Source organism: Odocoileus virginianus, chromosome 4 (genome assembly GCF_023699985.2).
Source record: "Odocoileus virginianus isolate 20LAN1187 ecotype Illinois chromosome 4, Ovbor_1.2, whole genome shotgun sequence".
Taxonomy (NCBI): Eukaryota; Metazoa; Chordata; class Mammalia; order Artiodactyla; family Cervidae; genus Odocoileus; species Odocoileus virginianus.
This window is the reverse complement of record NC_069677.1, coordinates 50,056,513-50,065,552: the sequence shown is the minus strand read 5'-3', so window position 1 is coordinate 50,065,552 and position 9,040 is coordinate 50,056,513. Positions and strand designations below refer to the sequence as shown.

Sequence of the window (9,040 nt, the reverse complement as noted above, 5' to 3'; positions counted from 1 at the left end):
GTAAGACTCGGTGCAGCCAAATCAATAAATAGAAGCATTAAAAGAAAAAAATCATAAACTAAGGCAGAATTTTTCTCTTCTTAAATTTTCTTATCATAATAACTGATTTCTCATCATTGAATTTGAGGAACATGATCAACAGAATCTCTCAGTTCAGCTCAGTAGCTCAGTCGTGTCCGACTCTTTGCAACCTCATGAATCACAGCACGCCAGGCCTCCCTGTCCATCACCAACTCCTGGAATCTACCCAAACCCATGTCCATCGAGTCGGTGATGCCATCTAGCCATCTCGCTAGTATGGTTTAAAGCTTATACAGTCCATTGTTGTTATTGTTCAGTCACTAAGTCCTGTCGGACTCTGTGACACCATAGACTGTAGCCTGTCAGGCTTCTGTGTCCATGGGATTTCTCAGGCAAGAATACTGGAGTGGGTTGCTATTTCCTTCTCCCATAAAATCCATAAATAGTTTCATTTAGAAATTGTTTGGTCTCTCCTCTTTGGAATGTGACAACTGTCTTACTTCTTCTCTGTGTATTATTTCATCTTTTAAAAGTAAATTACCCATCTCCTAAATCCAAGGGAAACTAGATGATTAGTTGTCGCCTATTTACTAAAAAAAAAAAAAGAAAAAGGCTTTTTGTAATAAATACAAAGTTTAATTATCCCAGGAGAGATAGTATAGACAGTGTCAGCTTTTCTTCACAGACTTTTATTTTCAATATCATAAAACACTCCACATTATTAAAAAAAAAAAAATCAGCCCTCAGTAAAAGGAGATATTTAAGGTCTAGGGAGAGAAAACATAGTCATCAATTTTAGTCTAAAATTTATGCTGTGTCTTTTTTGGAAGGAGTATTAGTCCATAAAGGATATCTAAAAATTTATGACATATAAAACTCAAATCTCAGAATTGAAAAACTCTTCAGGAAAAAAGTGATTAATCACAATAAGGAAAAATAAACTCATCACACCCTGGCATTTGAGTCACATAATTAATTCAAAAGGGGCTGCCTTTCTCGAGTGAAACGCAGGCATTCATTTATTCATCAAATATTTATGTTACCCTTTGTAACTTCTATGCCCCGTGCTGGGCACTGGGATGTGAAGATGAGCAAGGTAGGCTCATGCCTGGGAAGGAGAGGGATGGTGGTGTGGGGGTGTAACAGCTGAGGGCTTGCAGAAGCACTCCTTTTTCAGCCGGGTGGACGGCTCAGAGGCTCTTCAGGATAAGAAGCTGCCTGAAGGCATTGCGTTTCCCACGGTGCCCAGTATAGTGCCGGGAAGCCCTTGTAAGGTGGTTCATTGCCCCGACTAAGATGGAGATGGTGTGGAAATTCTCTTTGGCAGCCCTGAAGCAGCTGGGCGCTGTGACAGCTGAGAAACGAGAGCTCCTGGTCTTCCCAGCACCTCGGGGTGTGTGCTCTGGGGCTGCCTGCCAAGGCCTTGAGTGTTCCAGCCATCCACCCTACAGTGTTATGGGGCACTCACCGTGGGCCCGGCGTTCAAGCAAAGCAGACTCGGAGCCCGGGGAGCTCACTTCTCCGGGAGAGCAGGGGACACGTGGGACATCCAATTGGTGATACGGGCCGTGGCGAAGAAGAAAGAGCAGAGGACAGGGGGTATGGGGAGGGGGCTGTGTGGTATAGAGGAGGGTCTCTGAGAAGTACAGCAGAAGACTCAGTCTCCTCCCCTCATCCTGCCCCCGCATTACCTGAGCACCCAGGAACCACGGCTGCTGGTAAAATAGGAGCCCTCCAAAGAAAGTGACAAGTCACCTGACCCCAGGATGTGGCCAGCTCGGGAAGACAGGCTGTGCATGCCCTCTCCCTCCACCAAAGATCTGATGAGTGGAACTGGTACAGCCCAATGTGGGGACAGTCAAGAGAGCTCATGCCTGGGGAGGAAATGGGGTCATCTTTTCTGGGGTCAGGAGAAGGTGGAGGCAGGTTAAGATGGAGGCAGGTCTCCTGGCAGCATCTTGGGGTAAAGGGCATCCAGCTCCCAAGAAAAGCTTTGGCAAAAGGCTCTGATAGAAAGGCAAGGTCCTGGGCAGAAGGGCCGGGCCAGGACTGGGTGTGGGTCCCTCTTGGGAACTGGAGTGTCAGTGAGGAAGGGGGACAAAGGCCAGGTCACTGGAATATGCGGGGAGGGACAGCTGTGTTGAGGTGACACAGGGGGACACAGGCCCTAACCCTCTGAGAGCTGGGCTACTCTGGGGGCAGAATGAGAAGAACTCAGGGTCAAATGGGCTGGAGCAGGGAGACGGCATGGCCTTCCCAGGTGGCACTAGTGGTAAAGAATCTGCCTGGCAGTGCAGGAGACATAGAGAGACGGGTTGGATCCCTGGGTTGGAAAGATCTCCTGAAGAGGAAATGCAGCCGACACCAGTACTCTTCTTGGAGAATCTCATGGACAGAGGAGCCAGGCAGGCTACAGTGCATGGGGTCACAAAGAGTCAGAACGATTGAAGCAACTTAGCACGCACGGCACAAGGAGGGTTGGTGTAGGGTGGCCACATTGCAGGGGCTGTGGGAACTGAGGGATTTGTGTTTTTCTCAGATCTGCCAACCCTGGCTAAAGTGTCTCTTTGTATAACCAAGACCTGCTTGTTCTCTCATCTGTCTAAGCACTGCGGTGCTTTTAACCATGAGCCAAATAATGCGGAAATAAATCTCAAATCTAATGGGAGGGAACTAAGGAGGGTGAAATGGCAAGGAATCCCCAATTATTTATGCCGAAAGCATAAATCCTAACAGAAGCCAAGCAGGAGACTGGAGCCTCTGGGGAGGAGATAAGTACGTACAGTAAACAGTGGACGGCACATCGTGCCCCGCTGTGCGGACGCCAGGGTCAGAACAGCGTGTCAGGTTGCCACTTTGATCGTGGGATCTGGATCAGAGAGAACATGGGATTTGGACTTCTGCTCTGGGTTTGGCTGCTCGCCCATGCTGGCTGCGTGACCTCGGGTGAGTTCCTTTCCCCTCCAAGCCTTCCTTGCTTCACTGATGCAGCAGGAGCCTGCATGTTGGAGCCTGCACCCCCGGGACTCGGTCCTGTCTGCCCAGTTAGTGGGGAAACCCTGGGGCTTGCAGGGAGCGGCCAGGAGCCCAGTGCGGTGAGCTCATCAAAAGGGCTGAGCATCCAGGTCCAAGAATGGAGTAGGTTTCAGAACATTCTGCTCACAGCAGCTGATCTATTCTGGGCCCTCTCCCCTGCTGGAGCCAAGTCTGATTCCTAGGCAAAGCCATCTCTAAAAGTGAACAAGATTGTCTACAGAGGTAGTAATACAGGCTCATGGTCATAGGAACCCTGGAAAGGCGCATAACGGGGAGAAACTCATCTTCTCCACAGTGCAGGCTTGCCAGAGCAAAACGGCAGAGCAGGCAAAGGGTGGGCCTGGCTCCCAGCCACCGACCTGTTGGTGAGAAAGGGTAGGAAGTCTCCCCTAAAGTATAGGGTGTGGGGCACTTTGCTGGGAGTAAGTTCTATGTAAGAGTTGGTGATAATCAACTAATATCCAGATTATTAGTTTTGATGTGACTTCATGCCCTACATGGTGAGGGCATCTTGGGTAAAACCTACCTCTTGGGGATCCCTCGAACCATCCGCAGGCCCAAGCCTAGACGTGGCTAAAACACAGCAAATGTCAGATTCACCCCAGAAACCTCCTGGGAGCCCATGGGCCCCTTGGAAGACTGTTGAGGACCCCTGGTGTATCAAGAGTGGCACAGCAATCCCAGGGCAAAGATTTGTAATCAGAAAGTAACCTAACGTGTATCTTTGAACACCTACTATGTGCCAGGGAGGTATATATGCTAAGAGGGATTTGAATTCTTTTTTTTCTCAGCACTTTACAAAATGCTTTGATATGCATTTATTCATATTAGTCTTTACAAAAACCTAGCAATGTAGGATCCCTATTTACAGGTGAGAAGACTGAGTTTGAAAGAGGCTAAGTAATTTATCCATAATGACCCAACTAATACAGGGTGCTGCCGCTGCTGCTAAGTCACTTCAGTCGTGTCCGACTCTGTATGACCCCATAGACGGCAGCCCACCAGCTTCTGCCGTCCCTGGGATTCTCCAGGCAAGAACACTGGAGTGGGTTGCCATTGCCTTCTCCAGTGCATGAAAGTGAAAAGTGAAAGTGAAGTCGCTCAGTCATGTCTGACTCTTCACGACCACATGGACGGCAGCCCACCAGGCTCCTCCGTCCATGGGATTTTCCAGGCAAGAGTACTGGAGTGGGGTGCCGACTGCCTTCTCTGAATACAGGGTGCAGTGAGGCTCAAACTCATCCTTTCTTTGGTGTGAAGCTGAGGCCAAAGTGATGAAAAAAGGAGGGGAAAACCAAGCAAATGCTAAAACCTGAGGTTCTGACAGGAAGAGCTAGAGAAATCAGCGGGAGCTGGAGCTGGACTCGACCCGGGCGGACAGCAGCAGGTGGGTGCAAGATGGAAGCCACGTGTGGGGAGGGCTGGGCTCCCGGGGCATTGCCTGGAGCTGCCTTCCGGTTCGTCACACTTCACAGAGAATTTTTACAGACTTTCCAAGAGGAAACTGCAACTCACTCCTGAGTCTCTGCAAGTGAGCATGGACACTTTGCTCCTGATGTTCTGTCTGAGCATCCAAACCACCTCTCCCCACTTCAGCGGCTGCTGGTCTCAGGCTCTGTGTCCTGCTCATTTCTCAATCCTGCTGGAGGATTATTTATGACATTCCAAAAGGAAAGCCACATACTGAAATATGTCCATATTAGGACCTTAGTAAGCCAGAAATGATGCTCATTTCAAATTGGTAGAGGAAAAGGAAGACTCACAGAAAGAAACGCACCCCTATGGGTCAGACTCTGTGCCAGCAACTCTCACACTTGTGATCTCTGTTCATGTACACTACCGTGTTATGTGGACGATCGCATCAGTTCCACCTTCCATCAGGAAACAATCGTTCAGAGAAGTAAAGTAACTTGGCCAAAGTCGCACAGCTAATGAGTGGCGAACCTATTGTTTGAATCCAGGTCTGACTTCCAATAAACCACACTTTACAGCCTGTGGAATTCAGGTGGAATTAAGAGGACCAATAAACACAGTTTAATGGGCAATAAAACTCTTGACCCTGCTTTTTATTAATTCAGTGTATAAACATCGCCGTTTCAAAATTACCAGCTTAGAGAGAGTTTTTAAATAGTGAAGCACACGGGATTCAGGGAATCCCAACAGTTAGAACTTGACGCTGACTGAGGTACCACCAGAGGACCCTAAAAGGAGGTGATGGCTTCCACCTCTGAGCTTTCATTTGTGAGAGCGCCTTTTTGAAAATGGGGCCCCTCTTGCTCTGAGCAGAGGAAGTGGTAGAGATTCTCAGATGAACCTGCCTGATTCCTTCAAACTCTGTTGAATACAAGTGTCAACGTCTGACACATTCTAACCACTTTACCTTCTTTGGTGCCTCCAACCCTGAGGAATAGAGTAGGAAACTCGTTTCTGCTTGACAGGAACAGCGTGAGACGGAAAGGCCTCAGATGCTGAACGGGTTTCTGACAGTGCTTCGGAAGAAAGCGCCTTCTGCCTGTTCGGTTCAACCCGAGTCCAGGTGAGTCACGCGTTTTCAGTCAGGGAAGTATTTTAAGACACGAGGACTCTAAGCCAGAGCTGGCAAAGGAAGGTGAAGGATAGATTATCGCCGTTCACTTGGATGGTGTTCGCAGTGCTGGAAAAACCATTTCCAGCTGGAGTCTGGCTCGCTGTTTTTTTGCTGGTGGCCACCCCGACGCCAGCGAGGGACAGGGCGCGCGTACACGCCTGCAGCAGACACCCACTCTGAGGCTCACGACGTTTGGTCCGTGGTTCACAGGCTGTGCTCGTGGGGATGGTAAACCCACTCCCTGACATCAGCTCGCAGGGAGCCAGCGTGACTCCCCCCGTTACCCGCCCCCAACCCCTGAGACATCACTGATGTTTTGGAACAGAGTCAGCAGCTGCAGGAACCACCTCACCTACTGCTCCTTGATTCAACGTGTGGCTCTGGAAAATACCCCATCACTGTCTCTTAAATATGATTCAAGGCTCAGGTCTCCTGTTATTCCAAGGGCAAAGGAGAGTGTCAAGGTCTCCAGGAGCTGGGGAGAAGGGCAGAGGTGCTGCCCACGGGAAATGACTGGAGCCCATTACAAGGCTCAACTAGGCGCTGCCTGGCGGGTCCAGCCTGCCCTCCTCGCACCTACCTTGCAAAGCTCTGCCTGGCTGCACTGAAGGGGGCCCGGAGGCTCTGAGCAGGAAAGTAGGGTGCCCTACATTGTGGGGGCCGTCAGGATGCACTGTGCTCCCCCCTCCGATGACCCACACGGCTGCTCCTCTCTCTCTGGCTCCTCTTTCGCCCACTCTTTTGGGGGAGGGGCCAGAGGTGGAGAAGGACACTGTAGTGGGGTGGGGGTGGGGATGGGCTAGGAGCCACCATGCTACTTGGGTTTTCCTGAATCACTGTAATTAAGCTAAGCCTTTATATAAATGCGATAAACAAGCAAGCACCATACCTGTACTCAGCAACCCCCTCCCCCAGACTCTCAAAGTCTGGGGAGCAGCCTGTCTTTGATTAAGCCGCCCAAGTGACTGGGCTGCAGGTGATCCTGGATCACATTTGGAGAAACACTGAGGGCAAAAATGAGCCAGCAAGTGGATGGGTTACAGCTAGTGTGAGAGGTAATTCATCCAGTGTCTTAAAACCGTGGCAGGGGCTGGATTGTGATCCACCCTCCAGATTCATGTATTTAAGTCCTAACCCCCCAGACCTTACTCAGAATGCAAATGTACAGAGACTTTAAAGAGGTGATTAAGTGAAGATAAGGTTTTTAAATGAGCCCTAATCCAATGTGACTGCTGAGAAAAGGAGATTAGGACCCAGGCACACACAGAGGTAAAACCATGTGAGGACAGGGGAGGCCGTCAGCCATCCACAAGCCAGAGATGAGCCTCCGAAAAAATCTGCAGACAACCTTGATCTCAGACTTCCAGCCTCCAGAATGGTGGGAAAATAGATCTGTGTTGTTTAAGCTACTCAGTCTGTGGTGCTTTATTATGGCAGCCCCAATAAACCGGTACAAACAGGAGACCTGGTTTCCCTGAATAATCCTCGCAGAAGGTAGAAAGTGCTTCAACTCACTGTATGAACAAGGCTAGCTTAAGGACCTAGGGACAGGAGTCCCAGCCCTGGTACATCAGCGGCGACTCAGGCCACAGAGAAAGCACAGCTTCCAGTGGCAGACGTGCCTGCACTCGAAAGCCAGATGCTTCTCTTCCGGTTACCATCTGAGTTATTTAAACAAGACAGTCATTATTTTTTTTTTTAGAAAAGAATATATGTACTTAATGCTGATTGTTATTTAGTTGCTAAGCTGTGTCTTACTCTTTTGTGACCCCATAGACTGTAGCCCTCTAGACTGGAGCCCCCATAGACCAGGCTCCCCTGTCCATGGGATTTTCCAGGCAAGAATACTGGATGGGGTTACCATTTCCTTCTCAAGGGGATCTTCCCGACCCAATGATGGAGCCTGTGTCTCCTGGATTGCAGGCAGTCTCCTGCATTGTAGGCGGATTCTTTACTGACTGAGCCACCAGTATTTCTATAGTGAGATGTATATGGTGTGTAAATAAAGTAGCTTGTGTCAACTCAAGACAGGGTTTTCTATCAGATGAGTTTATTCCAGATCAGGTTTGCTGCCAAGTGAGTTATAAATATAACTTTTGGTCTTCAGAGCTTTTAAGGTTTTGAAGTTATATTCTTCCTGTTTCTTCAGATGAAGACACTGAGGCACAGGTTGGTGAAATCATGTCCACATTCATTAGCTCGTGGGAGGTGCGACTGGCCTGCCAACAGCTCAGGCTGGCTCCAGAGTCCATGCTCTTCACAACTGCCTGGCTGTGCCCTCGGAGCTCCCCACTTCTCAGGGTCTGACCCATCTGAAGAATACAGATCATCCAGCTTGCAGCCTTGCTCTGAAGACCAGCTGCAATGTAGGTAGAGTTCTGCTGTGGGCTGAATTATGTCCCCCCACCAAATTCTTATGTTGAAATTTTAACCCCAGTACCTCTGAATATAATCTTATATGGAAATAGGGTCATTGCAGATAACAATTAGCTAAATGAAAGTCATTTAAGATGGATCCCTAATTCAATCTGACTGGTGTCTTTATTTAAAGAAAAGCTATTTGGGACTTCCCTGGCAGTCCAGTAGTTGACTTCACCTTCAATGCAGGAAGCACAGGTTCAATCCCTGGTCGGGGAATTAAGATCCCACAATGCCATGCAGCATGGCTAAAAAAATAATAATAATAAAAATAAAAAATAAGCAAAGCAGTTTGGACAGAGACAGATGTGTTCTCAGGGAGAATGCACATGACTATGAAGGCAGAGATCAGGGCAAAGCTTCCGCAAGCCAGGGGAGAGCCCAAGATTGCCAGCAAAGCACTGGAAGCTAGGGAGAGGGGCATGGATTGGCTCCTCTCACTGGCCCTCCGAAGGAACCAACTCTGCCAACACCCTCATCTCGAACTCATAGTCCCCAGGACTGTGAGACAAACTGCTGCTGTTCCAGGCCCCCAGTTTGTGGTACCTTGTTACAGCCAGCCTAGTAAACTAGTGCAAACTTTTTACACAAGTGCTGTCAGTCAAGTTCTGAGTGAGAGACCAAGAGATGCTAGGTAATCCCGCTTATTATCTTTATGATGGAGGCTTCACATTCTTCCTGGAAAAATAATCTGTCAGTTAAGTGATCTCTGAGGCCTCTTCCACTTTTCATGTTTAATTTTCCGTGATTGTAACATGAGGGTAATTCAGGTCCACTTGTCACTTGCACCAGTGGTCCAGCTCCTATAGTGGTTTTGAAAATTTCCTTAGCTGTTTTGAAAATGGGCTAATGGAGAGGTGATCCTGATAATCAAAACAAAACAAAGCAAAGCAAGGAATTTCTTTTCCTGTTTTGTGGGTTACGTCACTGTACGTTAAAGCCGACCCCACGTGGGTCCTCGTTTGCCCTCTGACGTTC

At 48.8% G+C, this 9,040-nt stretch overlaps 1 long non-coding RNA gene across 1 annotated transcript; it reads left to right on the top strand.

The window, feature by feature from the left end:
- The first annotated feature begins 2,828 nt into the window (after positions 1-2,828).
- Positions 2,829-8,166, top strand: LOC139034666 (uncharacterized). The gene is made up of 3 exons (XR_011487159.1): positions 2,829-2,967; positions 5,496-5,593; positions 7,794-8,166. It is a non-coding gene; the product is annotated as an uncharacterized lncRNA (long non-coding RNA).
- Positions 8,167-9,040: the final 874 nt, after the last annotated feature.